The sequence below is a fragment of the Mobula birostris genome, chromosome 23 (assembly GCF_030028105.1).
Source record: "Mobula birostris isolate sMobBir1 chromosome 23, sMobBir1.hap1, whole genome shotgun sequence".
In the NCBI taxonomy this organism is placed as follows: domain Eukaryota; kingdom Metazoa; phylum Chordata; class Chondrichthyes; order Myliobatiformes; family Myliobatidae; genus Mobula; species Mobula birostris.
This window is the reverse complement of record NC_092392.1, coordinates 2,667,921-2,684,991: the sequence shown is the minus strand read 5'-3', so window position 1 is coordinate 2,684,991 and position 17,071 is coordinate 2,667,921. Positions and strand designations below refer to the sequence as shown.

Below are 17,071 nucleotides of genomic sequence, written 5' to 3'. Positions count from 1 at the left end.
TTCACAAGAGAAAAAACAGCAATTGAGCTGTTCAAATTAACCCATCAATGACTGACATTCCGCTACTGCAGAATAATGAGTCAAATACCGTAAGTAGGTTTTGGATTGCACCTGTGCATACGTATACTTGTGCATATGACATTGAACTCAATTCTCAACTTTGAATGTTTGGAGAGAAAAGAGCTATTGGCAGAGTACTTTCACCAAATCACTTGAACAACTAGTTTCTGTAGACAATTCGAGTCATGGTGAGAGAGCAGGCAAGCAGTAAGCTCTGATCTAATAAGGAAAGATGTAGACCTCCACGAAACTGGACAGCTTCTAAGATCACATTGTATCTCCATGCACCAGTGAGGCAGAGTTTGGAAAGGAATCACTGCCCACAGCTACAGCTCTAGTAAGTTTTCTGAGGATAGAGCAAGCTAGGGCTTGTCTCTTCGGAGAAAAGGAGAATGAAGAGTAACCTTATAGAGATGTACGAGATGATAAGAAGAATAGACAGCCAGACTTTCTCCCAGGGTGGAAATGGCTAATACAAGGGGGAGTAATTTAAGGTGTTGGGAGGAAAGTACAGGGGGAATGTCAGAGGTAAGTTATTTACACAAAGACAGGTAAGTGTGTGAAATGCACTGCAAGGGGAGGTGGTAGAGGTAGCTACGTTAGGGACATTTAAGAGACTCTTGAGTAGGAACATGGGTAAAAGAACAATGAAGGTGTGTGGGAGGGGAGTGTGAGATTGACCTTGGAGCAGGTTGGAGAATTGGTATGTTATGGGCTGATGGACCTGTACTGTGCTGTAATGTTCTATGTTCTATATCCCTCACTGTGAATGTAGGAAAGGAAGCACTGAATGTGGTAGACCAGTTGGAGATATCTGGAAATCTCTGCCTTACCTTAAAGGGTGGTTTCAATCCTGTGATGGTGGTGGTGGAGGAGTTGAAACAACAAATACTGTACCCCCAAAGGATGCAGGGGGAAGTGCCAGGGAATGGGGAAGAGTGGGTGAGGAGGGATACACAAATCTGGAAGGGAGACCGTTGAAGAAATCAGAATGGGAGGTGGTGGCCAGTAGAAGGCAAGATGTGACCAGTGGTGGGTTCCTTTAAATCTGACTGAAATGCAAAGGATGATATGCTGTACGTAGTGGTTAGTGGTGTGAAAGGTGAGGACCAAGTGATCTCTGTCTCTGTTCCACACACAAGAGATTCTGCAGATTTTGGAAAACTTGAGCAACACACACAGAGTATGCAGGAGGTACTCGCAAGTCCTGCAGCATCAATGAAAGGGAACAAATAGTTGATGTTCAAAGTTCAAAGTAGTTCAAAGTAAAATTTATTATCAAAGTACATACAAGTCACCATACAACCCTGCGATTCTTTTTCTACAGGCATACTTAGCAAATCTATAGAACAGTAACTGTTAACTGTAAACAAACTGCGCACATGCAGATATAAATAAATAGCAATAAATAACAAGCATGAAATAACTATATAAGAGTCCCTAAATGAGTGTAGCTATCCCCTTCTGATCAAGAGCCTGATGGTTGAGGGGTATTAACTGTTCTTGAACCTAGTGGTACAAGTCCTGAGGCACTTGTACCTTCTACCTAATATCGCAGCGAGAAAAGAGCATGGCCTGGGTGGTGAGGATTTTTGATGATGGATGCTGCTTTTCTATGGTAATGTTTCACATAGATGTGCTCAATGGTTGGGAAGGTTTTACCTGTGATGTCCTAGGCTGAATCCACTACCTTTTGTAGGATTTCCCACTCAAAGGCTTTGGTGTTCCCATACTAGGCCGTAACGTAGTCATCCAGCACACCTTCCACCACACATCTATAGATGTTCGCCAAAGTTTGCGATGACATGATGAAACTCTGCAGACTCCTGAGGAAGTGGAGGCACTTTCATACTTTGCAATGACCAGGTCTTGCTGAGTTCCTCCAGCATTTTGTGCATGTTGCTGCATCTCTTTTCTGACCAGGGAGGAGGAGGAGTTTATGAGAGCAGACTTGTGGGAAATGAAGGAAATGCACATGCAGACGCCATCAACTCTCACAGAGGGGGAGCCACCACATTGTTTTGAAGGAGGGAGGACATTTAGGAAATTCTAGAACAGAGAGCCTCAACCTGAAGGTCAATAGTCCAGTGAGAAAACTTCAAATGAGACTTGGAATTAGACAGTGAACATTACTTAACACAGTTGGAACTCTGAGGTTTTGGATTCTTGGAGTAAATCGATGCACACTCACGACCATCTGCTGTGGGCCATGATGCCAAGTAGTGATTTGCCTGATGTACTGCTCACTACCACTGTCACTGGACACCAGCCACCACCATCTTCAGCAGACCTAGTGCAGTGCCAGAAATGATCAAAAGCAAACCCTGAGCCAAAGGTGGAGTTAATAAAACGAAGACTAAATGCTGGCCCTAGGGGTTTGAGCTTATTCAGTCTTTATGGAGAAGAGAGAGCGCTGTGGCATTGTATCAGAATCAGGTTTATTATCACTGATATATGTCATGAAATTTATAGTTTCTGGCAGTCGTATACAAAATTAATAAGTAGAGCAAAACGAGAGCAAAAAGTGAGGTAGTGTTCATGGGTTCATGGTCTATTTAGAATACCAATGGCAGAGAGGAAGAAGCTCCTCCTAAAGCATTGTGTCTGTGTCTTATTCCCTGATGGTAGTAATGAGAAGAGGGCATGCCCTAGACGTTGAGGGTTCTTAATGATTTATGCAGCCTTTTTGAGTTATCGCCTAGTGAGACATCTGTCTTGATGGTGGGGAGGCTAGTGTCCATGATGGAGCTGGCTGAGTTCACATCCCTTCGATGGAGAAAATTCCAGAGCTTTGGAGGTACAAGTGAATAGAAATGAGCACGTACGTGAGGTTTCTGCCTTATTACCAATGTCACTCAAAAGGCTAAGCCTTTCCCATATTCGCAATGAGGGATGTAGTATACCTACATCTATGACCACACGACTCCTTTTCAAACTGTGCCAATGTGCAAAGGAAGACAAAGAGTGCAAATAGAAATAATACTGAGAACACGAGTTGTAAAGAGTCCTTGAAAGTGAGTCTGTAGGTCACAGAATCAGATCAGATTTGTGGTGAGTGAAGTCATCTATGCTGGTTAAGGACCCTGATGGTTGAGGGGTAATAACTGTTCCTGAACCTGGTCGTGTGGGACCTGAGGCTCCTGTACCACCTTTCCAATGGTTATAGGGAAATAACTGCTCCTGAACCTGGTGGTATGGGACCTAAGGTTCCCTAACTTCCTGCCTGAAGGTAATAGTGATAAAAGAGCATGGCCTGGATGGTGTGGGTTGTCAATGATGGATGCTGCTTTTTTGTGCAGTGCTCCATGTAGATGTGTTCAATGGCTTTGAGAAAGAGGAGGTAGTTTGTGTTTTCCAGTCCTCATTGTGCACCTCTAGTGTCAGAGGTGATATTGTATAATGCAGCAATCTGGTAGACAACCTTAGTTTTGCAGAAGTTGAGTGCTTGGCCCATCATCTCATCCACTTCAGTGAACAAATCAACAGGGATATGGAGCTCAGCCTATGACCGTATCGCTACACTATGAGACATAATGCCACTTGGCCCACCATTCCAGCATGACTGATTTACTATCCCTCCAAACCCCATTCTCCTGCCTTCTCCCTGCAGCCTTTGACACCTTTACTAATCGTAAACTTATCCCTCCATTTTAAATATACCCAATGACTTGGCCTCCACAGCCATCTGTGGCAAAGAAATCCACCGATTCACACCCCTCTGGCAAAAGACATTCCTCCTCATTTCTGTTCTAAAGGGATGTCCTTCTATTCTGAGGCTGTGTCCACTGGTCCTAGACTCATCTTCTATAGGAAGCATCCTCTTCATGTCCACTCTGTCCAGGCCTTTCAATATTTGCTGGGTTTTATTGAGATTCCGCCCCCCCCCCCCCCCCAATTTTTCTGAACTCCATACGCATGCACGGCATTGTTATCAGCCAGCTGCTCGCCCTTCGAGGCTGGCCTGACCTTGATGCTGGAGTGGAAATAATCTGCAGGACTACCGTTCAACCAGTGTCTGGGATCTGCAGCCCACTCAGTCGACAAAGGGGTTCTCATCTGATGAAAATATTGCATCATGGCAATTCACTAGGAGTCACGGTGCGTCAATCACAGTCTGGCAGAGGGCTGGGTAGATTTCACGCTTCGTGATTTTTTTTTGGGAGACATGAGCTGTGCCTTAATTGATGACTGTATGTCAGGAGGTGAGGGTGTGCTGGAGGTCAGATTTACATGTTCCATTGAAATGAAGGGTCCCCCAGTCAGGCAGCGGTGAAGCAGCATCCTCTGCACATCACAGCAACAATTATAGACATAAGCTTCTGTTTGCACCCACTCAGAATGCCAATGAGGTGAACTGCTTGGTCTGCGGAACTGATGGAGCTCGACCTTGGCTCCCTCGAGAACCAGATTCGCCAGTGCACAAATAATTACCCAGTGAGGCGAAAATCTTTCTCAGAGAAGTGGGAAGTTAGAAAAAGGCATGAAAAGAGCAAAGGATTCCTACTGATGTTTTTATAGGGAAAAATAATGACACCTACTCTCAGTGACCACTTTATTAGGTATACCTGAACACCTGACTATTAATGCAAATATCTAATCGGCCAATCATGTGGCAGCAATGCAAATACATAAACGCATGCAGGCACAGCCAAGAGGTCCCGTTGTTGTTCAGACCAAACATCAGAATGGGGAAGAAATGTGATCTAAGTGACTTTGACTGCGGAATGACTGTTGGTGTCAGATGAGGTCATTTGAGTGGCTCAGAAGCTGCTGATCTCCAGGGATTCTCACACACAACAGTCTGCAGGGTTTACAGAGAATGGTGCAAAAAACAAAAAAAAAATCCAGTGAGTGGCAGTTCTGTGGGTGAAAACACTCTGTTAGTGAGAGAGGTCAGAGGAGAATGTGGGTGAAAACACCCTGTTAGTGAGAGAGGTCAGAGGAGAATGTGGGTGAAAACACCCTGTTAATGAGAGAGATCAGAGGAGAATGGCCAAACTGGTGCAAGCTGACAGGAGGGTGACAGGAGCTGAAGTAGCCACGTGTTACAACAGTGGTGTGCAGAACAGTATCTCTCAACCCACAACAGGTTGAATCTTGGAATGGATGTGTTACTGCAGCGGAAGACCGCAAACGTACATCTGTACCTAATAAAGTGGCCACTGAGTGTATTTACATTTGTACTCGTGTTGACTTTTGTTAAAACCATTGATAGGAGGGATTTATGCTCCCTTTCAGCCATGAACTCCCACTTCTTGGTCTTCGTATTGTCTCACCACTGTCTGTGGAGTGTGGCAGTGTCTCACAGTAAACTTTTCACATCAGTGAAAAGACTGAATAGACTTTACATCACTATTACATATCGAGCCATCTGGCACAATTCAGGAACTCCAACTGCAAAATAGAATCAACTTCACAGTCACGTCTCTCCCCATTGATTTAGGGAAGGCTTCTCATCTAAGGTGAGGACCAGTTTCCTTTGTGTGCTGATAGGCAATGGGTGCCTCGTGCATTTTCTCTGGATCAAGTCAAGTTTATCGGCAGTGGAGCGGGGGAGAATGAGTGGAGATTTGATAGAGGTATACAAAATTATGAGTGGTGTGCAGAGGGTAAATGCAACCAGGCTTTTTCCACTGAGGTTGGGTGAAACTAGAGCTAGAGTTTGTGAATTACGTGTGAAAGGTGAAATGTTTAAGAGGAACATGGGGAGGATCTTCTTCACACAGGGGGTGGCGAGAGTGTGTGGAATGGGCTGCCAGTGGAAGTTGTGGATGTGGGTTAGACTGCAACATTTAAAAAAAATTCAGATAAGGATATGGATCTGAGGGGTATGGAGGGCTATGGTCCAAGTGCAAGTCAGCAAGTCCATGCTGAACCATTAATCTGCCAATCTCATAATTCCATTGCCTAAGCTCTTCTGCCTCTCTTACAATACCCCTTGCATTGAAATATACACAGATCAGAACCTTAGTCCCGCCATGCTCACCCTCCATACAAAGTCAGGAATCGAAAGTTTGGGCATGGTGGAAATCATGTTCTGAGCTGCATCTTCTGCACAGGCCCCAGCTTCCCTGGAAGGGAGCCTGATGATTCAAAAATCTAACGCTCTCTCTTCTGCACCAACTCCTTAGCCACCAGTGGTGGCGGTGGAGGCAGAAACGATAGGGTCTTTTATGAGACTCCTGGATGGCTACATGGAGCTTTGTGGGCTGAAGGGCTTGTATTGTGCTGTAGATTTTCTATGTTTCGATGTTTCTATGATCCTCCTATTTCTGGCCTCACTACCATGTGGCATGGGTGTCAATCCTAAGATCACAACCCTGGAGGTCCCGTCCTTTAACTTAGCACCTAACTCTCTGAACTCCCTTTGCAGGACCTCGTCACCCCTGCCACCCATTTCATTGGTACCGATGTGGACCACAACTTCTGGCTGCTCACCGTCCCATTTAAGAATGCTGTGGACTTGTTCCAAGATGTCCCTGACCTTGGTACCTAGGAGGCAACAAACCATCTGGGAATCTTGTTCTTGTCCACAGAACCTCCTTTCTGTTTCCCTAAACATCGAATCCCCTGTCACTTCAGCTTGTCTCTTCTCCCCCCACCTTTGCTTCTGAGCCACAGAGCCAGCGAACTAACCACTGTGGCTTTCCTCTGCTAGGCATTCCCCCCAACAGTAGCCGAAGCAGTACACCTCTTGTTGAGAGGAATGGCCACAGGGATGGTCTGTACTGGCTGCCTGTCCCTTTTCCCCCCTTCACCCTGTACCTTGGGTGTAACTTACTCCCTGTATGTCCTGTCCATCAGCTCCTCGGCCTCCTGAGTGATCCAGAGCTCGTCCAGTTTCAGCTCCAACTCCAACTCTTTAATGCAGATTGTTAGAAGCTGCAGCCGGACACACTTCTTGCAGTCGTCATCTTCAGGGACATTGGAGGTCCACCTACCAACCCACATCCCACAAGAGGAGCATTCCGGTACCCTGTCCAACATCCTAAATTTGTATTAAGAAATAAAGGGATAATACGTAATGAAATGGAAATAATCTACTTACGGCCTAGCCTCTCCTTGCCAAAGCCTCGATAAATCAAAGCCTCAACTCCGCACTCCAACACTGGACCACTCACATAATGGCCACTCCGCTTAAACCTAACTTTTTTTTATTGGTCCTTGCCAAATTCTTCATTATGTGCAATCCAATGTCTCCTTGGGTCTGCACAGTGCAAAAAGTGCCAAATGACCTTCTCACTTCTTTTAAGCTCTCTCTCGCTCTTTGCAATCAAGTGTCTCCTTGTGACTATGGTACGCAAAATGTGCTGACCACCCCTGCTTGTTTCGTTTAAGCTCTCTCTCACTCTAAGCAATCCTATGTCTGCTCAGGACTGTGGCGCTGTGGGTGTTGGGAATGGACTTGATACGCTGAATGCTCTTTGACAAAGGAAAACTTGCTTGCAGCAGCATGACAGGCACTTTGATTCCAACATCTTAGAGAACATCTTAGCTTATACAATACAGTGAAGAAAAAGGCTGTACAAAACAAGGCATTATTGCGAAAGAAAATACAATGAGAGACAGGTCAATGGTAATGTAAGAGCTGCTCCGTGGTGCTCCATAACTGAAGTAGGATTAGGGTTGTGCATATTCAGGTTGTGTTCCTGCTACTGGCTGTTGTGCCTGGCCTCAATTTATCTGCTTGTACAATGAAATAAGTAAAATCCGAATCTCATCAATACTGCACAGCTTAGATTTAACCTCTGTGTAAATCAATTAAGCTGTTGCATCACATACCACTCTGGCTCCTCTTTACCTCTTTGACTCGCCTCCCCATCACCTCCCCCTGGTGCCCTTCCTCCTTCCTGTTCTCCCATGATCCACTTTCCTCTTCTATCAGATTCCTTCTTCTCCAGGCCTTTGCCTTTTCCAGCTATCACCTTCCAGCTTGTAATTCTTCCCCTCCTCCAACCTTCTTATTCCGGCATCTTCCCCCTTCCTTTCCAGTGCTGACAAAGGGTTTCAGCCTGAAATGTCGCTGATTCTTTTCCACAGATTCTGCCCAACCTACTGAGTTCTGCCAGCATTTTGTGTGTGTGTGTGTGTGTTGCTCTGGATTTCTAGCATCTGCAAGATCTCTTGTTTATAAGCTGTTGCACTCACACTTCTTTAATCATTAAGGTGCCATAGGCATCATTGGTGAGAACGCAACAAACCCCAACAAGAAGGATCTTCTGAATCAAGCAGGTAGGCCTGATACATATGAGTAGGATGCATAAGAACATAAGAAATAGGAGCAGCAGTAGGCCATCTGTCCTGTCGAGCCTGCTCTGCCATTCAATAAGACCATGGTCTCATCTCCACCCACCTGTCTTTTCCTCCATAACCTTTAATTCCCCTACTATGCAAAAATCTATCCAACCTTATCTGCAATATATTTATTGAGGTAGCCTCCACTGCTTCATTGGGCAGAGAATTCCACAGATTCATAACTCTTTGGGAAAAGCAGTTCCTCCTCATTTCCATCCTAAATTTACTTCTCCAAATCTTGAGACTATGTCTCTTATTTCAAGTCTCACCGACCTGTGGAAACAACTTTCCTCCTCTACCTTATCTATCCCTTTTATAATTTTATATGTTTCTATAAGATCTTCTCTCATCCTTCCAAATTCCAGCGAGTACGGTCCCAGGCAACTCAACCTGTCCTTATAGTCTAACCCCCTCATCTCTGGAACCAACCTAATGAGCCTTCTCTGCATCCCTCCAAAAAGGCTATATTCAAGAGGACCAGCATGTAAAAGCAAGGATGTAAAGCGAGACTTTCTAAAATTGGTCAGACTGCGCTTGAACAGTTTTGGGCCTCTTGTCTAAGAACGGTTACACTGGCATTGGAAAGGGTCCAGAAGAGCTTCACGAGAATGATCCCAGGATCGGAAAAGTTAAATTATGAGGAGCATTTGATGATTCTGAGCCTGTACGCTCTGGAATTAAAAAAAAATGAGGGCAGATCCCATCATAAACATATCAAATATTGAAAGGCCTAGATCGAGAGGGTGGAGGAAATATTTTCTATAGTGATGGAATCCAGGACCAGAAGGGACAGTCTCAAAATACAAGGGCATTCCTTTAGAACCAAAATGAGGAGGAATTTCTTTAGCCAGAGGGTGATGAATCTGTGGAATTCATTGCTATGGTGGCTGTGGAAGCCAAGTCATTGGGTTTATTTAAAGCTGAGTTTGATGGGTTCTTGACTCACCATAAGATAATAAGACATAAGAGCAGAATTAGGCCATTCAGCTCATTGAGTCTGTTCTGCCATCCCATCATGGCTCATTTCCTATTCCTCTCAAATAAGAATTTGATTCGTAATGTTGTCAAATATTATGAAAGGAAAGTAGAAGTATGGGGTCAAGAGGGATAATAAATCAGTCATGATGGAACAACAGACCAGACTCAATGGGCTGAATGGCCTAATTCTGCTCCTATGTCCTATGGTCTTATGGTGGAAGGATCAGTATGAATTAAAAATAAAGAACTGTTACTTATTTCAGTGGCCTGCACATCTTCAGTTCTAATATCAGGCAATGGCTGAGTTATGCCTCTGTGACTTCTGTCATCTTGCATCCAGCTTGAGCTGAATTTCCTGATGATTGAGGCTGGCTAGTTCTAATCTTTCTCCTAATGCTGCATATGTCGTTGATAGAATGTTTCCCTGATGGATGTAGGGCTGATTATTGCCTCCTGGTGTGTCTGCTTTGTCTGCTTTTCATTCACGATTCGAGATCCAAAGCTCAAGATTGTTTAATGTCATTTCCTCTACGCGAGTGTAAGGAAAATGAAATAATTGTCACTCCAGACCCAGTGCAGCACAAGAAAACCCACAAAAGATAAAGGACACAATAATAATAATAATAATAATAAAAGTCACACAATAAAGATAAAAACGTAAGATATTTTATATACACGGATTGATTGTATGGTGGAGGGAACACTGAGCTGGGTGGCTGAAGTCTGGGCGCTCAATGGCCAACATAGATGGTGTTTCAGGGGCCTATATCTTTGCTGTGTAACACAAAGATGTAGAAACATTTACCAGCTGCCCCTGCTGCTGTCCCGATGACTGGTTGAGAGCCATCTTTTTAGCATTTCATGGCAGCTGTCATCAACTTGTCTAGCCTGTTATCCATCACTTGTACTGGATGAGCAGACGAAGTACTTGATGGGCTGAAGCCACGAAACCTCTTTCATAATCGTGGGTTCCATTCTTCTCCCTTGCATTGCTGAAATTAAACCTGACTGTTCACATTGTCACCTCGAAAGGAGTCATGCAAATGCACCTCTCTGTCGTGGTGAGATTCACTCTGTATTGGTTCCTTTCCTACCGAAGCCCTCATCCGTGCCTTTACTTCCTGAGTTAACTATTCCTGCCAACCTCCTTCAATCTACCCTAAGTGAGCTTAAGGAATTCAAAAATCTGCAACCCTGTGTCCTAACTTGTCCTGAGTGCTTTTCACTTAAGTACTTGCAGGCAATGGCTTCCGCCAACAGATACTCGGCAGCTACAGAACATACCTAATAAATTGGCCATTGGGTGGACTTTCATATGTTCGTACTCTTCTACTGTTGTAGCCCATCCACTTCAAGGTTTGATGTGTTTGTTTAGAAATGTTTTTCGGTACATCACTGTTGTAACGTGTGGTTATTTCAGTTACTGTCGCTTTCCTAGTTTGAACCAGTCTGGCCACTCTCCTCTGACCTCTCTCATTAACAACGTGTTTTCAACCACAGAACCACCACTCACTGGATGTTATTTTTTACACACCATTCTCTGTAAACTTTAGAGTGTTATGCATGAAAATCCCAAGAGATCAAATGCTTTTGAGATGCTCAAACCACCCCATCTGATACAAACAATCATTCCACTGTCAAAGTCATTTAGATCACTTTTCTTCCCCATTCTGATATTTGGTCTGTACAACAACTGAACCTCTTGACCATGTCTGCATGGTTTTATGCATTGAGTTGCTGCCACATGATCGGCTGATTATATATTTGCATTAATTTGCAGGTGTACAAGTGGTCACTGAGTGTAATTGTGCATAGTTCTGATCAGCAAGCTATCATCAAGCAGGAAATGGTGTGGAGAAGATCGATATAAAAGGTTTTATATAACCTTTTAAGGGTTATATAAAACCTTGGGATTCATGGATAAATTGGATGTTCAGAGTATTTTCTCAAGGTAGGGGTGGCTAAAAGTAAAGGGCATTGATTTCAAATAAGAGACGAAAGATTTAAAAGGGACTTGAGGGATTGCTTCATAGAAACATAGAAAATAGGTGCAGGAGTAGGCCATTTGGCCCTTCGAGCCTGCACCGCCATTCAGTATGATCATGGCTGATCATCCAACTCAGAACCCTGCACCAGCCTTCCCTCCATACCCCCTGATCCCTTTAGCCATAAGGGCCATATCTAACTCCCTCTTAAATATAGCCAATGAACTGGCCTCGACTGTTTCCTGTGGCAGAGAATTCCACAGATTCACCACTCTCTGTGTGAAGAAATTTTTTCTCATCTCGGTCCTAAAAGGCTTCCCCTTTATCCTCAAACTGTGACCCCTCGTTCTGGACTTCCCCAACATCGGGAACAATCTTCCTGCATCTAGCCTGTCCAATCCCTTTAGGATTTTATACGTTTCAATCAGATCCCCCCCTCAATCTTCTAAATTCCAACGAGTATAAGCCTAGGTCATCCAGTCTTTCAACATATGAAAGTCCTGCCATCCCAGGAATCAACCTGGTGAACCTTCTTTGTACTCCCCCTATGGCAAGGATGTCTTTCCTCAGATTAGGGGATCAAAACTGCACACAATACTCCAGGTGTGGTCTCACCAAGGCCTTGTACAACTGCAGTAGTACCTCCCTGCTCCTGTACTCGAACTCTCTTGCTATGAATGCCAGCATACCATTCGCCTTTTTCACTGCCTGCTGTACCTGCAAGCCCACTTTCAATGACTGGTGTATAATGACACCCAGGTCTCGTTGCACCTCCCCTTTTCCTAATCGGCCACCATTCAGATAATAATCTGTTTTCCTGTTTTTGCCACCAAAGTGGATAACTTCACATTTATCCACATTAAATTGCATCTGCCATGAATTTGCCCACTCACCTAACCTATCCAAGTCACCCTGCATCCTCTTAGCATCCTCCTCACAGCTAACACTGCCGCCCAGCTTTGTGTCATCCGCAAACTTGGAGATGCTGTATTTAATTCCCTCATCCAAGTCATTAATATATATTGTAAACAACTGGGGTCCCAGCACTGAGCCTTGTGGTACCCCACTAGTCACTGCCTGCCATTCTGAAAAGGTCCCGTTTATTCCCACTCTTTGCTTCCTGTCTGCCAACCAATTCTCTATCCACATTAATACCTTACCCTCAATACCGTGTGCTTTAAGTTTGCACACTAATCTCCTGTGTGGGACCTTGTCAAAAGCCTTTTGAAAATCCAAATATACCACATCCACTGGTTCTCCCCTATCCACTGTACTAGTTACATCCTCAAAAAATTCTATGAGATTCGTCAGACATGATTTTCCTTTCACAAATCCATGCTGACTTGGTCCGATGATTTCACCGCTTTCCAAATGTGCTGTTATCACATCCTTGATAACTGACTCTAGCAGTTTCCCCACCACCGATGTCAGGCTAACCGGTCTATAATTCCCTGGTTTCTCTCTCCCTCCTTTCTTTTAAAAAGTGGGGTTACATTAGCCACCCTCCAATCCTCAGGAACTAGTCCAGAATCTAAAGAGTTTTGAAAAATAATCACTAATGCATCCACTATTTCTTGGGCTACTTCCTTAAGCACTCTGGGATGCAGACCATCTGGCCCTGGGGATTTATCTACCTTTAATCCCTTCAATTTACTAACACCACTTCCCTACTAACATGTATTTCCCTCAGTTCCTCCATCTCACTGGACCCTCTGTCCCCTACTATTTCTGGAAGATTATTTATGTCCTCCTTAGTGAAAACAGAACCAAAGTAGTTATTCAATTGGTCTGCCATGTCCTTGCTCCCCATAATCAATTCACCTGTTTCTGTCTGTAGGGGACCTACATTTGTCTTAAGCAATCTTTTTCTTTTCACATATCTATAAAAGTTTTTACAGTCAGTTTTTATGTTCCCTGCCAGTTTTCTCTCATAATCTTTTTTCCCCTTCCTAATTAAGCCCTTTGTCCTCCTCTGCTGAACTCTGAATTTCTCCCAGTCCTCAGATGAGCCACTTTTTCTGGCTAATTTGTATGCTTCTTCTTTGGAATTGATACTATCCCTAATTTCCCTTGTCAGCCACGGGTGCCCTACCTTCCTTGATTTATTCATGGCTCAAGCTGACAGGAAGGCAACAGTAATGCAAATAAACATGTGTTACAGCAGTAGCGTGCAGAAGAGCATCTCCGAGTGCACGTACATTGAATGTTCAAGTGGATCGGATGCTGCCACAGAAGAGCACACCGGGTTCCACTCCTGCACTGAATAAAGTGGCACTGAATATATTTATTACATGTGCATTGAAACATACAGTGAAGTGTGTCATTTTCATTACAACCAACATGCCTAAGGAGGTGCTGGGGGCAGCCCACAAGATTTGCCACAAATTCTGGTGCCAACATGGCATGCTGAGAATGTTCACCAGAACAACACAAGCTGGAAGGAGGTGACTGGGGTGGGAGGGGTGGTTGAATATGTTGGATACTTTCCTGATGTAGTGGAAGGGAGCTGCTTTGTGTGATGGCCTGGCTACTTTCACATCACTTTGCAATTTCTTGCAGTCTAGGGCAAAGCTGATGCCACAGTAGATTCAAATTCAGATTCAGATTTATTTCACACATATACATGGAAACATACAGTGGAATGCGTCATTTGCGATAACAATCAACAAAACCCAGGGATGTTCTGGAAGCAGCCCACAAGTCATAGAGTCACTGGAAAGTACAGCACAAAAGCAGGCCCTTTGGTCCACCTAGTCCCTGCCGAGCCATCTAAACTGCCAGTATCCATATCCCTGCCATCCATGTACCTAACCAAGCTTCTCTTAAACGTTGAAATGAAGCTCACATGCACCACTCGCACTGGCAGCTCGTTCCACACTCTCAAAGCTCTCAGAGTGAAGAACTTTCCCTTCCTATTCTCTGTAAGTTTTTCACCTTTACCCTTCACCCTTAAGTGTCACATGCATTCTGGTGCCAACAGAGCATGCCAGCAGAACAACACAGAACACAAAAAGCCACAAAATACCAAGCTGTGTTGCATCTGGGTAAGATGCCTTCATTGGTGCATCTGTTTAAAAAAAAAGTCAGTCATCATCATGCACTAGTTTTGTCCACTATTTTCTAAACCACTCATATCCATCCATCCATCAAGCTGTAAGTCTGCATAAATGTTTATAAGACTATGGAAGAGACTTTTAGGTTATACAGTGAGAACATTTTTTACGTGTGTAGAATCTCAAGGCAGGGACTGTAATTATACGATATTACTACGTCCAATGGGGAATTTGGTAGAAGCGTCTTTATCAGAGAGCGTCTGAATGTGAATGTTGTTCCCAGAAAGAACAAACAAGAGAAAATCTGCAGCTGCTGGAAATCTGGGCAACACACAAAATGCTGGAGGAACTCAGCAGGCCAGGGAGCATCAATGGAAAAGAGTACAGTCGACATTTTGGGCCGAGACCCTGCCAAAGCACTTCTTTTCCATAAATGCTGCCTGGCCTGCTGAGTTGCTCCAGCATTTTGTGCGTGTTGTCCATGGGGAACAGCTGGGGTGGGTAGCATCAATGTCTTGTCTGAAATGAGGTAAGAATAGGACGGAATAGAAGATTAGACGAGTAGGAGAGGAGTGGAATGCTGCTTCTTCAGAATAAAAGCTCTCTAGATGGAGTTTGCATGTTCTCTCTGTGATTACTCGGGTTTCCCCCAGGTGTTTCTGTTTCCGCTCACATCCCAAAGTAGGTGGAGAGGGGCAGTGTGATGTGTGCATTTGTGTAGGATTAGTGCAGATGGATGCTTGTTTGATGCTATGATTCTTTCATTACAGCTTATCCATTCAGTTCATTGTCCTCATGAGCAAACTGAACTGATACTGTTGCAAGTTTTTGCTCGTTATTCGCTGCCTCACTATTGTCCTCTCTCTTTGGATTATTTATGTATTTTTAAAATATTTCTTATTGTAACTTATAGTAATTTTTTATGTATTATATTGTACTGCTGCTGCAAAGCCACATAGTTCATGGCCTACAGCATATCAATGATAGTAAGTGTATAGGTTAGCACAGTGCTTCACAGTACAGCGAGTAGGGTTCAATTCCTGCCACTGTCTGTATATTCTCCCTGTCACCGGGTGGGTTTCCTCCGGTTTCCCCCCACAGTTCAAAGATGTACCGCTTGGTAGGTTAATTTGTCATTGTAAATTGTCCTGTGACTAGGCTGGGGTTAAATCGGGGGTTGCTGAGTGGCACAGCTCGAAGGGCAGGAAGGGCCTTTTCCATGCTGTATCTCGATAAATAAATAAACAAGACTGATTCAACTTCCGATTCTGACTCTCCAAGACTCCACCTGGGTGGTGGGGTGGAGCTATGTCTCTACCAAAGGAGCCGCTCTTTCCCTCCGCTAGCCGGCAGGTCACCTTTGGGCAAGGTGTAGCACCTGCCGAGCCCCCAGATCACGATTACGTGAAACCATGAGAGCAGGCGGTGGATGGTCATATGAGCAGCTGGTGCATGTCACAAGTGCTGGTTATTTGACCACTGATGCCAGGCAGACAATCTCTGAAGAGTATTGGTAATATCTGGGGTTACCCATCTTGTAAAGACACTGACCAGAAGAAGGCAATGGCAAACCACTTCTATAGAAAAATTTGCCAAGGACAATCGTGATAATGGATAGAGCATGATCACCCACGTCATACGACACGACACATAATGATGTACAGACTGTATAAAGACTGTACAGACACAGGCGTGGAGCATTTAGGCTGTTTAGCTTGTTTCTGATTTGTCCTTATACGTGAGTGTTATTTCTACATGGTACACAGTATGCTTCAACAATGTTTACCACGGGCTGTTGGTTACATCAGAAGCAAAAGTTTCATAGATCTGACCATAAAGATGTAGATTTGTTCATTTCTGACTGTTGATTAACTTAATTTCCCTCATGAGCAGCCCTGATCTAATGCCGTTGCAAGTTAAGGGCAAACTCTCTATTGAAATAAAAAAAATACTGCAGCTGTTGAAAATCTGAAATAAAGTGAAACACTCAGCAGGTCAGGTAGCATCGGTAGATAGAGAAGAAGATTTAACATTTCAGGTTAAGGACCCTTCATCAGAAAGCTCCTTACTCACACTGGAGATGTCATTTAATACTTGCCTCACTGAGGTAATAATTTGTACAGAAAATAAAAATAAAAAACTGCAGATGCTGAAAATCTGAAATTAAAACAGAAATGTTTGTGAACACTTAGTGAGTCAGGCAGCATCTGTGGAAATTAAACTGTTAACATTTCAGGTCTGCGAGCCTTTAGCAGAGCTCAGAAATAGAGAATAAAGTGTGTAAGTTTTGGATAGTAGTAAAGATAGGAGTGGGGATGGGTGGTTGAAAAGAAATAGCTCTGATAGGGTCAGACTATAATGTGGCTATTAAGAAGCAATTAAAGTCAGATTAAGCTTCTGGTCAGACCTTGTTTGGAGTGTTGCAAACTGCAAACAACATGTATAGGTACAAGAAATAGTAGCAAAAGGATTTACTAATGATAACAAGTGATTAATTGTATGCTTCAGGAAATACTGAGGGCATTGGAGTTACTGTATCTAGAAGATACGAAAGCAGCAACAGGAATAGGCCAAGTGGCTCCTCAACCTGCTCTACCATTCAATTTTCCAACTATTTTGTGTTAGTTCTTCAATCCTTTGACCTTTTAATGACTTATCTACCTGCAATCTAAAGGGAAAGATCATGTCTTCACCTGTGAG

General features: G+C 43.9%; 1 protein-coding gene across 5 annotated transcripts in view; it reads left to right on the top strand.

The window, feature by feature from the left end:
- Window positions 1-17,071, top strand: part of plxna4 (plexin A4) — an 811,940-nt gene that overhangs the window by 705,023 nt on the left and 89,846 nt on the right. The gene's annotated exons all lie outside the window — the stretch shown is intronic.